We start from the raw sequence: 17,515 nt of genomic DNA on the forward strand, positions 1-17,515 counted from the left end.
CACCCCAGTTTTCTAGCCATTCCAGCCCACTGCCCCTGACTGCACTCAGGATTGTTTCTGCTGCTTTTGCACCATAGTGGATACACCCCAGGGATCAGCAGCAGTTGGAATTGAGGACTGGGTATAAGTGACAATTCAATCCTTAAATTGGGGAATAGGTGTCAACTGACTGCTACTGTTCCCTAATAGGGCTTCTTTAAGAGTCTCTGAGGCTGGAAGGACTTCTGTGTATTGATGAGAAGTGGGGAGAGAGAGAGAGAGAGAGAGAGAGAGAGAGAGAGAGAGAGAGAGAGAGGAGGTGTTTCCATGACCTGGCAGAGACTATGGCTCTCCCTGCCCAGCTCCTCATTGTACTTAGCTGGAGCAGCCCCCTGAGATCTTCAGTGAGTGCCCTCCCAAGATGTCCTGGGGACAGATGAAAAAGAAAGGGAGGGTTCTTAGATAGTCTGGGTTAGAAAGCCAAGTTTTGAGCCTATCTGGGTGGTGCTCTTGTAATTCCATCTCCCTGCAGAGATGTGTAGGGGTTTGGGAGTGGGAGACAGGATGTTCAGGAGTTGAAGTTAGAAGACAGCCTAGATCATGTAAGATCCTATCCCAAAAGAGACGTGGGAGGAGGAGGAAGAGTCCCAACCTCAAGGCTTTCTACTCAATTTGAGTGTCAGCCCCTCTCAGACGCAGGAACGTATATTTTGGATATTAGAGAAGAGTATTTACAGGTTCTATTATAGACCCCATGAGAGTGTGACCAATCTAAAGCTTTCAGTACATAAGATGAGCATGAGTGTGACATAGAAAAGGTTGAAATGTGTCTTTGCATGCATGTTCTTGGCTTGACCTTGAAAGTGGAAGGGATGACTGCTCCCTGGTCCTATCCTAACCAATATATCTGCCTAGCCCAAGTTTTGCTTTACATTTTCCTCCTTCTTTTACTCCTATAACCATAACCATTTGCCAAGACATATAATTTTTCTAAACATCAGACAATGAAGATATTGGGCCAAATATCAGACATTTTAACATATCCCAGAAAGGGAGTCAGTACTAAATTTTTAAATGCTGTCAATGTGTACTTTACAGATACAAACAATTATTTAGAAGCATTTATGAGTCTTATTAGACTTCTGGGGGCTGGTGAGATGGCTCAGTGGGTAAGAGCACCGACTGCTCTTCCGTAGGTCCTGAGTTCAAATCCCAGCAACCACATGGTGGCTCACAACCACCCATAATGAGATCTGATGCCCTCTTCTGGTGCGAGTGGGGCTGATCGGAGTGAGCAGAGGTCCTAAATTCAATTCCTAACAACCACATGAAGGCTCACAATCATCTGTATAGCTACAGTGTACTCACATACATAAAATAAATAAATAAATAAATCTTTAAAAAAAATGTTTAGACTTCTGTGAATAGAAAGTTGGGATCTTCCTGCTGTCTGCCCTCTTCTGCCCAGCTTCTACGCCTCTTTCCTGGGCTCCCATTGGAAACAAACCACACAGCAAGAATGCCTTGCTGACATGGATGGAAAGTCTATTTGGTACTTCAGAAACACCTGAGCAATGAGACCTAGTTTGGAGTGTGCACAAACACTGTTTACGATGCTCTTAGGGCTTTTGCTCTTGATTGATCTGAGAAGCTATCTGTGACCACTTGTCTGTTCTCAGAGGGCCTTCCAACTCTGCTATTGATATTTAGCAATCCCTTCAGTGTTCAGTTCTCTACTTAAACTCATGGCTCTATCTCTGAGCATTGTCTTCTCTTCTAGACTCTATCTCATCCTTGTTCTTAGACTCGGGGATTTTTATTGACCACATAAATGTTGAAAAATAGAGTTTAGTCTATCTTAGAAATTTTTACATGCAGTGAGTTTTAAATAAAGGTTGAAAAGGTACCAAGGAATCCTGTGGTAGCATACAATACCAACCAGCACCAAGAACACAGGCATGTGCATGTGCATTTGCGTGTGCATGTGCGTGTGTGTTAATATACATGGCAGTAAGTACCTGGAGAAATAGAGGTTCCAGTAGTCCCCTGAGCATAAATGTAAGCTTATGAGCCAGAATAAAAGAACGCTAAGTTTGACATATTGCGATACTTTCTTCTTTAATAAATTCTATCATTTGAAGGAAATTATTTGAAAAAACAATGATCCCATACTTCTCTATACACACAGGTCCTTTAGGTGTTCCCAGTGAGATTTCCATGGCAAGGTTACTTCACACAGAACAGATCTCTCTTGGTTCCAGCCACAAATAAAGAGAACAGAGTCTCATGATTCCATCTGGACCAAAGTACCTAGCTGCCAAGAATAACCTGGCACTAGGGGATTCAAACTCTTTGCCTTCAAGCTCTGGCATTCCAGTAAGGGCTCTATTGGAATCATTAAGGGAAAGTCAGCAGGCTAGAACAATAAATGCTGTTTGGCGTTTGGTGGGAACTAGAACATGGCTCAAAAATTATCAAAACGAATAAACCTTGTTAGCCATTTTTTTCAACACACACACAAACACACACACACAAACACACACACACAAACACACACACACACACACACACACACACCTATTAGGACTTGAACTTTATTGCTGAATACAGTTAGATTTCCAAGATTCACCTGTAACTATTCAAGATGGTACCCTTTTCTTCTAAAAGACTGAGAGTCTAGATTCCTGGGTAGATGTGACTACAATCAGTATTTTTAAGAAGTATATTCTTCAAGCATTTTTTGGTATTTTTTGTTGTCTCATTAATTTTTAAATTAGCATACAAAATAGTAGGTTTCATTATAAAATTTTAATACACGCATATCATTGTACTTGGGTTGAATTCACTCCCATTACTCTGTCTCTCTGTTGTTCCCCCTTCTCCCTCCTCATACACACATGCATTAGTACTACTAGAATATTAAAGTGTGTATGTAACATTTGAATCCGTATGCTGCATATGAGAGAAAACAGAGAACATTTGTTTTCCTGAGTTGGGCTTGTTTTGCTGACCAAGAAGCAGTTTACATAGAACACTATGTGTATGTAAGTGAACTCAGTTTGCATTCCTCAGGGGAACTCCAGACTTTCCCCCTAAGAATAGTCATTGCTAATGTGCACATGTAGACTATGGTGACGATTACCATCATGATAATTCTGTTTATGAAGCACTTTTATGTCCCGGACACTTTGCTAGCAACATTTGCATGAGGATGGTTCTCTCAAGCTCCACCCTCATTCTTCCAAAGAGGACATGACTACAGTTCAATAACTTGTCTGTAGTTAACATTTATATGCAGTAAGAAGGGAGTTCAGAGTTTGCTTAGCAAACTCCAAAATCTGTATTTTTTATTTATTTTAGCATGAAAATAACAATTTCATTTATCATGTACTTTCCTAATACTTACCCCTATTGTTCTCCTTCTTATCAAATAATCTGATTTCATATCTCTCTCTCTCCCTCCTGCTCTCTCTCTCTCTCTCTCTCTCTCTCTCTCTCTCTCTCTCTGTGTGTGTGTGTGTAATTGATCATTTTCATGTCATCTCAGTACTGCTTTGTCACATTGTCCCAATCAGATCATGGGATGTAAGTCTTGAACTTGCTGGAGGTGGCCAGGGTGAGTGAATATGAGAGTTCAAGAACCCCATCTTAAGTTTTTCAGATTTTCTATTCTCAATGCTGAGAGCAATGAGGAATACTGATGTGACGAGGAAAGAGCTGAGCCCAGGAGATTTAGTCTGGATCTGTCTGCCTCCATTTGAAATGCTCAAATACCTAAAGCATTGCTTACTCCGTCCCAGCTGTCATTGCCTGCTCTTAAAAACATAAAAGAAAGAGATTCCAACCAACAGGAGGTAGAAGAGAAACTTACCAAATGGAGTAGAAAACAAGGCACCCAAGAAATCTGGCCATCATGCAAATGGCCTATGCGCTCAGCTGCTGTGCATTGAGTGCATAACTGAAGGCTCAACTCTGGCATTCCAAGCTGTCTCCTTCCCCACCCTTATCTGGCCCTCCCATAAAACAGTTGTCTGTCCAACTGTGGTGACAACTGCATGGTCTCTCTTTCTCAGTCTTGCTCTCTAAGTATATAATTGACACTAAATGCACATTAGATGCAATTTTGCTTTTAAACCAACAGTTTCAGCTTTATGGCTGGGAACTAATGACTTCATTTCCTAGGAGATAAAAGAGAGAACAGAGCATAGTATCCCTCTGCACAGCACATATCCTGGTGCCTGGGCATTTATCTCAGGGGATTCTTTGAGAAGTGGTACAAGACAGTGAGTCACAAATTTTCAAAGTTATAGCAATCAGCCGATACTGCATTGTAATGCAGATGGAGCCCGAGCTCTGGAATTTTTTATGTAGCACCCAGTAATGCCTTGATGCCTGGTTTAAGGAGCATATCCTAGATAGAAAATGTCAGAACTAAGGAGGAGAGAGGGACTAGAAGAACATGAAAGGAGAAAAGCCCCTAATACACATGCCTGAGTCCCTCCAAAACAGACGGGGGAGGGAAGGCTGTGAGTTCTGCCTCATTCTGATAAAACTCTCTAAAGTCTTTTCCAGAATCAAGTTCTCTGAGCATGAGGGCTAATCCGGGTATGTCTTCATCCTCTGGACATTATTATTTTCGGAGGTCTGGGCAAGATGGCTTCATTTTCAAATCGAGAGTGTTAAAACATACTTATGTTTCCATCCAAAGCGTGAACTCTTAGTGTCTGGAGGTAGTTCCTGACTCTAAGCGTGTTTGTTTTAATCTCCCCATGACTCATGGCCTAACTATTCCATGTGTATTCTGCCTTTAAAAAGTTCCAAAGCTTCATAGCTGAGCCGTATTCTGCCTGAGATGGTGCTAACCCAGGTCTGTTCAATGGACCAAATTGCATTGCTGAGCTAAGATTGGGAGCTTGATTGGCTTGCTATTTTTGGGTTAATTGGATTCTACTTGCAGTGATACCAGGTTGACTCAGAAGAACACTCTCAGCTTAAGTCTTGTCACAAGTCTTCCTTGACTCTCCCATCTACCTTCCTCTTTCTCCTTTCATCTGTTACTTCCAAATCATGCTTTTTGGATAAATCTTTTATTCAGGAACTCCTAAATGTCTGGGAAGGCACAAGTCTCTTTCCTGAGTCACCTACATGCTTGTCTTGGATGCATATTGTTCTTTTCTTGCGAATTTCTCTCTCTTCTTTAATGTTCATGTTTAAATCCATATTAAACTGTTTCTGACCCAGTAAGATGGCTTAGTGGGTGAAGGCATTTGCTACCAAGCCTAAGAACATGAGTTTGAATTCACACACCACAGCCATACATTCCCTAAAGTTGTCTTCCACCCTTCAGACTTGCTATGTTGCACACGCATGAAAGCACACAGATGTGTGCACCACCCCCAACTAAGTAAAAAACTAACAAATAGTGTATAAAACCAAAAGCAAATAAAAATTTTTAAATCTGGTTGTTTAAATAAACCCTAATTTTGCTTCACAATAAAAACAAAATAAAAGTTTAAGGAGACTCAAGTGGCCATAGAAAGATCACTGCAATCCAACCCTTAAATGCTAGTTACTTCCTTAGATGGTTTTGTTCCTGCTACTGAGACTTAAGTCCAGTTCTTGCAAGGGTAAGGTAAGCACTATACCGCTGAGCTACACCCTAGACCTTCTTGATAAATAAAGTGAAAATGTTACTCTAGTTCCAGCCAAGACCTAAAGTCTACACAGCAAAAGGATCTGCTCTTTCCTGAATTCAACATTAGGACGTTTCAAGGTTGAACTTTCTGATTCACATTTGATCCTGATCAATCTACAAAAGTCATAGATTAGACAGGACCAATATCACACACACACACACACACACACACACACACACACACACACACACACACACTCAGCTTCTGTTATTTTGTAGACAGAAAACCTTCAGACAGCTGGAGACTCGGGTTCCAGCCCTACCTAAAGGAAGGCCTGAGAGCCAGGAGAGTTGGTGGTATAAGTTTTGCCTGAGTCTGAAGGCTGAAGACAAGATCTTAAGTTAAATTAGACATAGAGATCAGAAGTGGATGCTCACAGTCATCTATCGGACAGAACACAGGGCCCCCAACGGAAGAGCTAGAGAAAGTACCCAAGGTGCTGAAGGGGTCTGCAACCCTATAGGTGGAACAACAATATGAACTAACCAGTACCCCCAGAGCTCGTGTCTCTAGCTGCATATGTATGAAAAGATGGCCTAGTCAGCCATCATTGGGAAGAGAGGCCCATTGGTCATGCAAACTTTATATGCCCCAGTACAGGGGAACACCAGGGCCAAGAAGTGGGAGTGGGTGGGTAGGGAAGCAGGGCGGGGGGAGGGCATAGGGGACTTTGGGGATAGCATTTGAAATGTAAATGAAGAAAATATCTAATAAAAATTAAAAAAAAATAGGCATAGAGGCTGGGGAATGGCTTAGTTGGAAAAGTGGCTTGCCTCCCAGGCAGAAGGACCTCAGTTTAATCTCCAGAACCCATGTGAAAAAGGGGCAGACATGATAGGTACTATGCGCTTGCAATCTCAGTGCTGAGGAGATGGAGACAAGTCGATCTCTGAGAGTGAGTCTGGTTATACATCCTGGCCTGGCCTACTTTGTAGGTTCTATGCCCTGCTGAGACTGCTCTCTCTGGAGGTGGAATCCTGAGCAGGTGGACCCTGGAGGGAGGAAATTAGGGATGAGACTTCCAAGACATTATTAGCATGCTTCTTCTTTTCCATTCTTCGCTTTCTTGGTCACAGAGAGGAACGGATTTCCTCTGCCCCCACTTCCATCACAATGCACTGTGCTGCCACGGGCACAAAGCAATTGACCGCACTTCCACAGACCGAAGCCTCTGAAACATGTCAAAATAAATAATCTGTTTTTCCTGCATATCTTGTCACAGTGAGGAATTTGCCTAACACACACTGTGCTCATCCATACCAGGAGGCGCTCTGCTATTCTCAGCCCACGGATTCAAATATCAGTCTCATGCGAAAGCACCTCCAAGACACACCTAGCATAATAATGCTTGATCAAGTACCTGGACACCTGGGGGCCCTGGGAAAATGACACATAAAAGTTAGCCATCCCACCATAAGGCTTTGTGGAGAGTGGGTATAATGCCAAGGAATACTGAATATCTGTAACTAGGCAGAAATTTAATTCTCAGTATATGCCTTCTAACAGCAACTCTATGAAAGGGTGTGTGTGTGTGTTCCCTATAGCAGCCTGTAGCCTTGGCTGTTGTTCATACTGCTCACCATTCCGGAGTCCTCCTATGTCAGCTTATATTTTACCTTCTTCATGAAGCGTAAAACAATTACATTAGTACACTGATCTGTTTATTCAGGCTTGCAGGCCCTTTTTTATTGCTCATTTTTATTGCTCAAGTTTTCTTAGCACTTTATCATGTACAGTTTGATCCGCCTTGCTTTGAGACCTGAACTCAGCAACTGAGACCAGGGGCGTTGGAGTTACATGTATAGTCTTGGGTAACTTGCAAGGTGCACATGGGTAAAATGAGACCAGTACCACACAAGACAAACACAGAAGTAGGGGGTAGAATGATGGCGGTCAAGTGGTAGAGGTGGGGAAATAGGGTGATATTAGACAACATCTTAAAACCAAAGTATCTTATTTTGCAAAGAAACACTAAAGGTTAAATAAATGATGGGGAAACTACATTTTACAGGACTTAGATGGTTCTGCCTCAGAACAGTGTACATCAAAAAACAAAGTCCAGTAAGAAAATACTGACTTCAGCATAACTCTTTACTCGTGTTCTCTGTAGCTAGAAGAAAGAGAGAGCAGAGGTTTCTATGTGCTTTCGTTATCCTACACAATTGCTCAGAACCTTTCTTCTCATGTCTTCCCAATAACTCCCCTCTGGGCCATAGATTCTGGAAATTGGGTTTCTTACCCTCTCCTGCTTTCTTCTTCCTTGCTCAGTTTTCTTTCTCCCTCTTTTTGCAACCGCATCCAACAAACGCTGATGTCTTGCCACCCTCAGAGGCAAGTAAGGCATTTACCAGACACTTCTTATTTCTCTCCTGACTCACGTCACATACTACATGTCTCCAGAAGAACAGCCTTGAAACGACCCTGCTGTCGTTTTTTATGGAAACAAAAAAGAATTACACACCTTTTAGAAACACACAGTCTGCTCCACTAGATCACAAGCTCTGTGAAGGAAAATCTCTTCTTATATTCTCTTATACTCCGTGCCCAATCTACCTGCACACATTTGTGCAGTGAAGAAACCAGTTTACTAGCTATGTGGTCAAGTATAGAACAACAGTTTATGTGTAGCAATTGAGTGCTTTAACTATAGTTAATGCAAATTAGAATCAGAGATATTTTTAACTTCATTTGATTTATTTAACTTAAAAAGTAACACATGGTGGGTATCACGTTGGACAGAGTTGACAATAACTACTGAACTATCTTCTGCAACTTGTATTTACTGGGTGGAGGAGCAAACGATTACTTGATCCTAGCTATAATTTATACCATTAAAGTACTGACAGTTCACAAAAAGATAATTTTGCTTACCTGGATGAGCAGGGCTACTTTCCTGTTGCTGTATACTCTGGAGAAATTTTCTTGCTTTAGACAAGAATAGCAAATGCTAATAAACACGCAAACGAGACTCTATATTTAGGCCTTGCTCAGTATAAACTCCGAGGTCAGCCTCTTTTATTTCTCAGAAGTAAAAAACAACTCTGTAATGCACATGCTTTATTTAATGGTGGCTTCTCGTTATGACATTTTCCTTCAGGAGTGGAAGAGAAAGAGATAAGCTATTGTCAATGCAGCCACGAGCAAAGCCAACCACCCTCTAACAACTGAAGAGAAATGTCAAAAGGGATTAATCATGCCTTAAAGATGCATGGATATGTTAAACTCGTGGATTGAGGAAGATATGTTAAAAACTGGAAGTCCATTATGAATTAGTTGAGGGCTTAGGAGCCTTAAGTAACATTGATATCAATAGCTTCAATGCAAATATAGAAGTACACCATTGATGTTTCATCTGAATAGGGTATGTTTTAAAGAATATTGAGGGTTTTTTTTTTAAATTAAGTCAGACTTAGACAAATACCACTTTTTCTCTTATGTGTGGATCCTATTTTATATGGATACATAAAATTAAGTGTGCATATGTAGTTTAGATACATATATAGTTTTATGATGTATATGTAAAATCAAAGGTGCTTATATCATATATATGTCTGTATATACATATATGTATACATGTATGATTGAAGAAAAATGATTTAGAGAAATCAATGGGAACTAATAGGATAGAGAAGGAGAAGAGGAAATGAAAGGGATGAGTAGATGGGTGAACAGACTCAAAGTACATTATACTCATGCTTGAAATATTCTTGTAAAACCTACTGTCATCCACAACGAATATACACTAATATAAAATATTATTAAATATATTTGTGTTGCTGCACTTACCTCTTCATTGCTTTGTATTTTCTAAGCATCACATTTGAATCAAGTCCTACTATTTTGGAACCTTCTACTCTTTCAAGGATGCCACTTTAAAAAAACCGTTAACTATAAAACGAAGTCATGAGGAGATATTCAAGAACATGGGGAAGAGGAACTTTATATTCAACACAACAGAGAAGGTTGTAGTCTTACAAAGAGTCACCTCACAAGCTCCTATTAATTGGACAAGTCAGACAAACGTTATGTGACATCACCCATATGAACCATCTAGAGGAGAGCAATAAGCGTGACGCTTCTCTGGAGTGATAAGGTTTTGAAACTAGACAGTAAATACGGTTATACAATACTACCGTGACTGTAAATAATACTACTAAATAGGATGAGTAAACTTGATGGGTGGAAATGACACATTTTGGTTACACATATTTTACCATAACAAAGAGCAAAGATGGGTAGCTCAGTAGGTCTCACATAGAAGAAATACAACCAGCAGTGACATTGATCCCAAGTATCGACCCAGCGAACTCATACTGAAAATGTATACACTTAGTGTAGATGTACAGTCCTAGAATTCAGCTTCTGGAAGGCTGAGTCATCAGATAATAAACACATCTAAGGCCTGTGTATATTAAAAAGCAAACCTCAGTGTAGCTGAATTGATGTACTCTAGGTTCAGTGAGAGACCCCGCCTCAAAAACTAAAGGGGGAGTGTGAATAAGGAAGACACCATACATCACTCTCTGATCTCCAAGTGCATGCACGCCCACATGAACATGGGCATATAGCACATGTACATGCACACAGACACACAGTCTCTGTCTGTCTGTCTGTCTGTCTGCCTGTCTCTCTGGCTAGGGAATATTTGCCTGTCATTTGAAGACCCCGGATTTACCTCTAGTACTGAAACAAGCAATCAAAAAAATAATAATAAAAATAAAAATGTAACTCTGTGTTTTAGTTTTTATAAGTGACAACCCATAAAAAGTCAAAATTGCCTACAAAATCTACACTGGCCTTAGATCTGAAGGGGAGAAAAAGAGCTTAGTAGGTCTCATAAAAGGCTGCTGGAGGATACATTCCCTTTAGATGATAAACTAGAATCTAACTCTACATACACAAAGACTTTTGGGGCACCATAACAAAAAAGCATGATGGGCTGGAAACAGTGAATTGAGCTAATGTGCCATTTCCTGAGTGACATGTGGCTACAGTGTGGTATTAACACTGGATATGACTGGAAGAGTCATTTTCCATCCCTTTGTATAGTAGCAAGACCAAACTGCACTATCTCAAGCTAAGAATGTGGACATTTCCTAAAGACTTCACAAAAAGGCCTCTTAGATGTGAGTTTAAGCTGTTCTCCTTTCACCTGACTCATCACTAACAGATGGGAGGCCACTACTGTCTCATTATTACCTTTGGAAGCTTTACATTTGTCTGTCACCACCCAGAGTCCAGGAATAACCTTGGTACCTCAGGAAGGGTATGCTCAACAGTGCCTAGTGCTGTCCACATGGAACAGTCAGCATTAGGCAGGAAAGGCCAGCCAGTGTGGTGTAGAAGGAGAGGGGAACTGATAAAGGAACAAGAGTCTACATAAATGTGGGAGGACTCTGACAAAGTCTGGAGGAGGAGCCAGATGATTCTAGAGAATATCCCTAATTTTCTTCTTGTAGCACTAGCTGGAGGGCATGTTGGACCTGATGAGGAAATGTCATGAATGAAGGCTATCTGGGTGATAGAGTGGGGCAAGTCAAGAGGAGTTCACGAGCTCTAAGGAGCTATGGCTCTGAGCAGCAGTGTGGGTTAAAGCTAAGCACTGTGGAGTGTATAGCGCATCATCACTGGTCAGTAGGAAGGAAAGACAGTTTAAGACACTCACAGGAATGCGGCTGATACCTCTGTTCATCCCTATCATAACGCCCACATATGTTCCATGAGACATGTCTCTGTCTCACTTCTATCTTCTGAGTCTCACATGGATTTCTTTTGCCCGTTCTGATGGTGAGCTACGTAGTGACTAGTGTGGTTAACAGAAATAGCATAATGTGGCCTCTCTACATCTTACAGCTCCTTTTAGATATTAAACCAAATAGTATTGAATATGTTTCTTAACTATGAATAAAGCTTTTCTCCTCTTTATCCTTATCCCATTCAGGTGAATAAAAGATTGAAATTTGATTTGTAAGGGCCGAGACTAATTTACTTTTCCCCTCTGACACTGTTAATTTACTTCATGGGAGCTGATGATGGAAAACGATAGCCTGTTGTTACCCCCCATCACATCAGGCTGAGTCACAAGGCTGCCACTCCACATTTCCAGCTCAATTGTAAAGTGGTATCTATCAGCAAATTGAGCAGTGTCTAAATTGGCTGTCTTTATGTAATGCTTAACACCCAGAGGTAGAGTTTTGTTTGCAGTGGTAAAAGCTTGGAAACAACCAAAAATATCCATCATCACCGAAGTGAAGGAAATAACCTATAGAAATAAGCAGTGAGGAAACTCTGTAGCCTTTAGGGAGGAATAAGGCACAGTACTAATTTTGCAGTCCCATCCTGTTATTTCTTTAAGCAAAAAACATCATTACACGAACAATGTAGAGGTTTATTCAATGTTCCAAAGAGATGCATATAATGTCTTTTACCTCTAGAGAAAGTGATTGGTATAGGAATAATTTGCAGGCAGGTATATCATACCTGACTTTTGTGCTTTGTGTTTGGATGGTGTGATGGTTAAGTTTTACTGTCAACCTGACACACTCTTAGTGAAGACGTGTCTAGATTAGGTTGGCATATGTGGACACCTAAGAGTAGTTTTCTTAATTGGGGTTAATTGAAATGGAGAGATCCATTGCAAGTAGGTATTTCATGGGCTGGGCTCTGAGCTATATAAAGCAGGCTAAACAAGCTCAACAATACAGCATGTATGTATTCCTTTCTCTCTGTGTTCTTAACTGTGGCTGTGACGAGATGCTCTGTGTTCCCTCTTAGGCTTTCCTGCAATGGTGTCCTTTATCCTGGAATTGAGAGCGAACATAAGCTCCTTTCCCCCAGTTGCTTTTGTCAGCGTATTTTATCAAAACAAAACAAGACAAAACTAGAGCAGATGGGTAGATAGATGGTGATGGATAGAGACATATGATAGATATAGATGATAGGTAGATGGTAGAGACAAGAAATATACACACACAGTGGAAAATAAATGACAAATTTGTATGTGTTGAAAGTAGACTCACAATACCTTATCACATAATGTACTCTGATATATTTTTCTTTTTTCTCATGAGCATCAAAGGTGGTGAAGAGAAATTTTTTACCATAATCAGTACCATAATTAAAGAAGTAACTACATCTATATGGTCAATGTACCAAAGTGTACAAATATGAAAAAGACATTTAAAAAGTCCCTCCTCTGCCGTCCTTGTATTCCTCAGTATAACCATCTTTTGTGGATGGTTTTGTACTTTGTCACATGGGTGTAGAGAGAGATGTAAATTACATTATAAGTGGTTCTTCTCTGAGACACCATTATTCTGAACTGCTGAAAGAGGTCCTTTCTTCTGACCATCAGAATAAGATATTTTAGAAGACTGGGAGCAAGCTCTTATAATTTAGGTCAGCTAAGAGGTATATTCTTCCCTTCCACTGTTCCTGCACCACCTTCTACAGGAGGTTTGGATTTGCTGTGTTCCTCCTTATAATTTATTCCCTCTGTCTAAATGATATGCTTCTTTTCATTTTGTTCAGATGTTTGACAAATGTTTCACTTCTGGTTTCCATCACAAAAAACAAAAACAAAATAAAAAACAAACAAAGCCCCACCATGTTCCTTTTGGTACGTGAGTATTTAATACACACGAGCAAACTGCATTTTTCATGAACTCCTATACACATCAGAGCTTCAGAAAAACACCACACCCATGTGGTCTTTGGGTTGACGGTATAGATAGTGTAAGGGCAAGATTCTGGGGAGAGGAGGATTTCTCTTAATACACACTCTGCATCTTCCTACCCTACTCTTCCTGCACTTTATTAGCTAATGTTCACATTCAAACCACTTGTCAGTGATCATTACAGAAAGAGCCATAGGGCATGATCATGTGATGAACAGGGACTTTCTCTTCTATTAATGGCATTGACTATGTCTTGGCTAACATGCAGAGCTAAGTAGTGAAAAGGTTATATATTGGCATCTTCTAACGTGGTTACACAGCTGCTGTTTTGCAATGAATCTTGCCTAGCTGTTTGTAAAGGGATATTCATTCATTCATTCTCCCTTCTTGAAACCCAAGCTCTTCTACTAGTACTGTGCAATTTTCTCAGTTTCCCGAGGAAAAACAGCACTTTGGAGTTGAGCTCTGTACTGGCAGACAGACACACCTCTGCTTCTGGATCCACTCTATTATTTCTTGCTGAGTTCATGGTATAATAATAGGCTCAGCATAGGAACAGAAAAGTTCATTCGCATCTTATTGTACGTCTGCTCTTTTCCAGGTAGAAAATTTGTGAAGATCTGGAGAAGGACAGCAGGTCCACACATGTCTGATTATACTAGCTTTGTCTTACTCAATACTAGCTGGCCATAACTTCTCAATCTTCTTCCTAACTCAGGCCTCTGTCACTTGATGGACCCTCTATCTAGAATGTTCTTCCACGGGAAAAAAAAAGAACAGCTTTCACTCAGTGGCTTCCTGCTGAGAACTCTCCAATTGTCACTGCCTTGCTGGACACTCCATTTACAATTACAGCCCAAGCTCTTCCTGTTCTTCCTCCTTGCTCGATGTTCCTCTAAGGTTCTTCAGCTGGTATGTTTTAATCTGGCACAAATTATCAGAGGTAATCCTAGTTCTCAACCCCATAGATGTTATAACCTTAGACAGTGCTCTGAAGATATAAAGAGTCAGCTCATAGAATTTATCACTTATCTATTAATTACTGTTATGTCCTAAGCATTTTATATTTTTGACTACTATCGAAATGTCTGCCTAGCACCAACAGTGTTCTACAAAAATCATTGGAGATCACTCAGGTGCCTTCTGGACCATCTCCGTGTTGGCTCCATCCATATGGCTGCCATCAGAGCCTCTACCTTAACTCATCATGACTTAGTGCCTAGCCTTCATTGTTGGATGTGGGAACATAACTCTTAAGGTGAATGAGGGAAAGAAAAATCTCCCTCAAAAGACTTGGAATCCATAATAGGAGATCCAAAGTCAGCCTGGTGACACCACTGAATTGAGAATATGTAAAAACCTGAGTGCTGATATTGGCAAGCCAGGTTTTCATTTTTGCAGACTGGCAACCAGAGAGTTGATCTGCAGCTAAGAGAGGAGAGGAAGCACCGTGTCTAGAGACATGTAAACTAGAGTATAGATCTCACGCTCTCTGAGTCTCTATTACAGTTCATTTGTGAGAGTCAACTAGACATCTATCCTTGAGTATTCAAATGCCTGATCACCCTTACACTACATCCCCCTTTAAAAACTCTACAGATGTTGTCTTACTACTTGTTAAGAAACAATAAAGTTGCCTCGATTAACGCTGATAGAAACCTAATGAGGTAGCTACTGCTTCTTTAATTTTCCAGAAGAGGAGGTGCCAGGGAGGATCTGTACTCTGTGTCATTACTGTTAGGAAGTGGCTTAGCTGACTTTGCTAGCTATGATTTGAAGTCAATACGCCAGAGCTCACATGAACTTCCAATATGGGGTTCAACCAAGTCCAATCACCTTGACGCTGTGCCTTTTTACAACCTTTATGTATTTTTTTTTAAACAGATACAATGTGGACTAGCTCAATCCATCTCCAGCATCTGCAGCAACCAGCATCAACTATTACCCATGTTCATTCTTCCTACTTCTTGATGGTTATTTAAGTAATAAACTTCCAGAAAGAGAGAAACCAACACTGTAGACTCTTTAGCATTGGAGTGGGATCTGCAGTGTGGTATGCAAACATCTCCATGGAGAATTGCAGGACCAAAGAGAAGGAGCTCAAGAATTTGGCTGTCGTAATTCAAGCAATGCACAGTGCTATCGGGAGGTTAAGTGTGTGTGTGTGTGTGTGTGTGTGTGTGTGTGTGTGTGTGTGTGTGATGGAAAGTGAAAGGGAGAGAGATTGGAGATATGAAAAAGAGAGGGGGTTTCTAGCTCTACTGAAAAGTGCCAAATATTGGATGGCTTTTTGGAATTAGCTGAAGTATAAAACACAGCCCTCCCCTCCCACCTCTTGCATACTGCATGTTTGTGACAAGCAGGTAGGATTAATGCCCAAATGATGACCCAAGATCCATCTTTAGAGGCCTCGCTGTCAGGATTTGTTTGTTTTGACCTACTCTCATTTTCTTTGCCTCTGGTTAATGATTCATAAGTAACACCTTGGTAACCAAGCTAGGACTAAGGGATTCATTCTCCCTGTTACCTTTAAGGGCAGAGAGTAATCCTGAGCCCAGGGACAGTCACATCACCCTTGATTACAGCTGCACTCAGGACACTGTTGGAACTGAATGGAGCTTTGTTCAATGAGATGGCAGGTCCCCAGCCTGACACCCTGATGACAGCTGCTGTTCCCCCCCTTCCCTCCCTCTCTCCCTTCTCTGAAGGATATTTATGTAAGTATCACTGGGGAAAAAAAAACAAAAAAAAAAAAAACAAGATAAGAAATAAAATGCTGGGCTCAGCAGGGTGGTGGGACACAGCCTAACACTGAGGGATCAGCCCCAGTAATGCCAGGATGCACCTATCACTCTCAGGAAATCCCCACTTCTGGGTTTGTTTGTTTGCTTGCTTGCTTGCTTTTCTGTCATCATTGAACTCTGGTGTATGCAGCACCCTTATTCCTGGGATGGAGATAGCTGCCAGCCCTAATACCTACCTCAGAGAGAAGCATGAACATCCAATGAGATCGTGGATGGGAGGTATCTGGCTAACTGCAAAATGCCACACAGAGGTAAAGAACTGTCATTTTCGTTACTCTCCTCTCCGTGCTGGAGACTGGCCTCCCACACCCTGTCTACTGAAAGCCCCGTTCTTCCTAGGGAGAGAAGGAAGGCTTCACTCAGCATCTATTTCTGAATGACAGCAGCTTCTGAAAGGAATCAGCCAATATTTACGATTCACATGCAAAAATGTGTCAAACATACTTAGCCAACGTCTCATGAATTCCTTGTGCCTAGCAACCAAAACAGAAAAATGGAACATATGGGACGGTGGTTATCTGATACCAATTCATTGTGAATGAACATCAAAGTTACCCGCTTTTTCCAAATATGGATCTAGTACGATCACCATTGCCTGTGAGTGGGGATACATAATGATCCTCCCACTTGTATTTTAATGATTATTTTCATCCGTATTCTTGCTATCTTTGTTCTTGGCAAAACCAGAGAACCACGGATGCCAGTATGCACGTCTCCTGACTGGCTACCGCCCTGCCTCTCCTGTTGCAAAACCTTCAACTTCAAGGTTCTTTCCTCCTTTTGAGGCACATTGTCTCAAACATCACAGGAGTGGCAAGCAAGAAAGCATACAGCAATTAGCTCCACCTCAGACAGTGAACCTGGGTGAGGCTGAATAGAAGAAATCTAAGAACAAACTCCTTTTTCTGTATGTTGTTATCTGGAAGGTGCCTTCATTTGGGAGAAGCAGTTTCTAACTTGCGCTAAGGAAGAGCTCTCAAGCAGGGGTAGCTGCCGGGTGGAGGAGGCATCTTTCACAAAGGGAAGGTTAGAGGCTGGATTAGTGTGGAATACTTGCCAATCCAGGAAGCCAATGAATCTCCAAAAGAGCTGAACTGTTTCATGCCCTAAACCAGGCTTCTCTCAATGGACTTGCCTGAATGAGTTGAAAGGGCCCTGTTTGAGGACGCTCATTTTTTGATTAAAAAGTCTACATTTCTCTCTGACTGAGCTTTTCTTTTCTGATGTTTGTTTGTTTGTTTGTTTGAAGAAATAATCATTTAAAAACTTCAGTATTGAGATGAAAGAATTCACAAAGAGCAGTCCCTCCCTCTTCTAAGAGAAAAGATAGGTGAAAATCCCATAGGGTTATTGAGTGGAA

At 41.1% G+C, this 17,515-nt stretch overlaps 1 long non-coding RNA gene across 1 annotated transcript in view; it reads left to right on the forward strand.

Annotated features, from left to right (window-relative positions):
- The window catches only part of Gm39909, a 58,453-nt gene extending 43,115 nt beyond the window's left edge, over positions 1 to 15,338 (forward strand). Inside the window, exons 4-5 of the long non-coding RNA XR_866645.2 lie at positions 14,070 to 14,263; positions 15,236 to 15,338. This is a non-coding gene — a long non-coding RNA (predicted gene, 39909). The remainder of the gene's footprint in view (positions 1 to 14,069; positions 14,264 to 15,235) is intronic.
- Positions 15,339 to 17,515: the final 2,177 nt, after the last annotated feature.

The sequence above is a fragment of the Mus musculus genome, chromosome 2 (genome assembly GCF_000001635.26).
Source record: "Mus musculus strain C57BL/6J chromosome 2, GRCm38.p6 C57BL/6J".
In the NCBI taxonomy this organism is placed as follows: domain Eukaryota; kingdom Metazoa; phylum Chordata; class Mammalia; order Rodentia; family Muridae; genus Mus; species Mus musculus.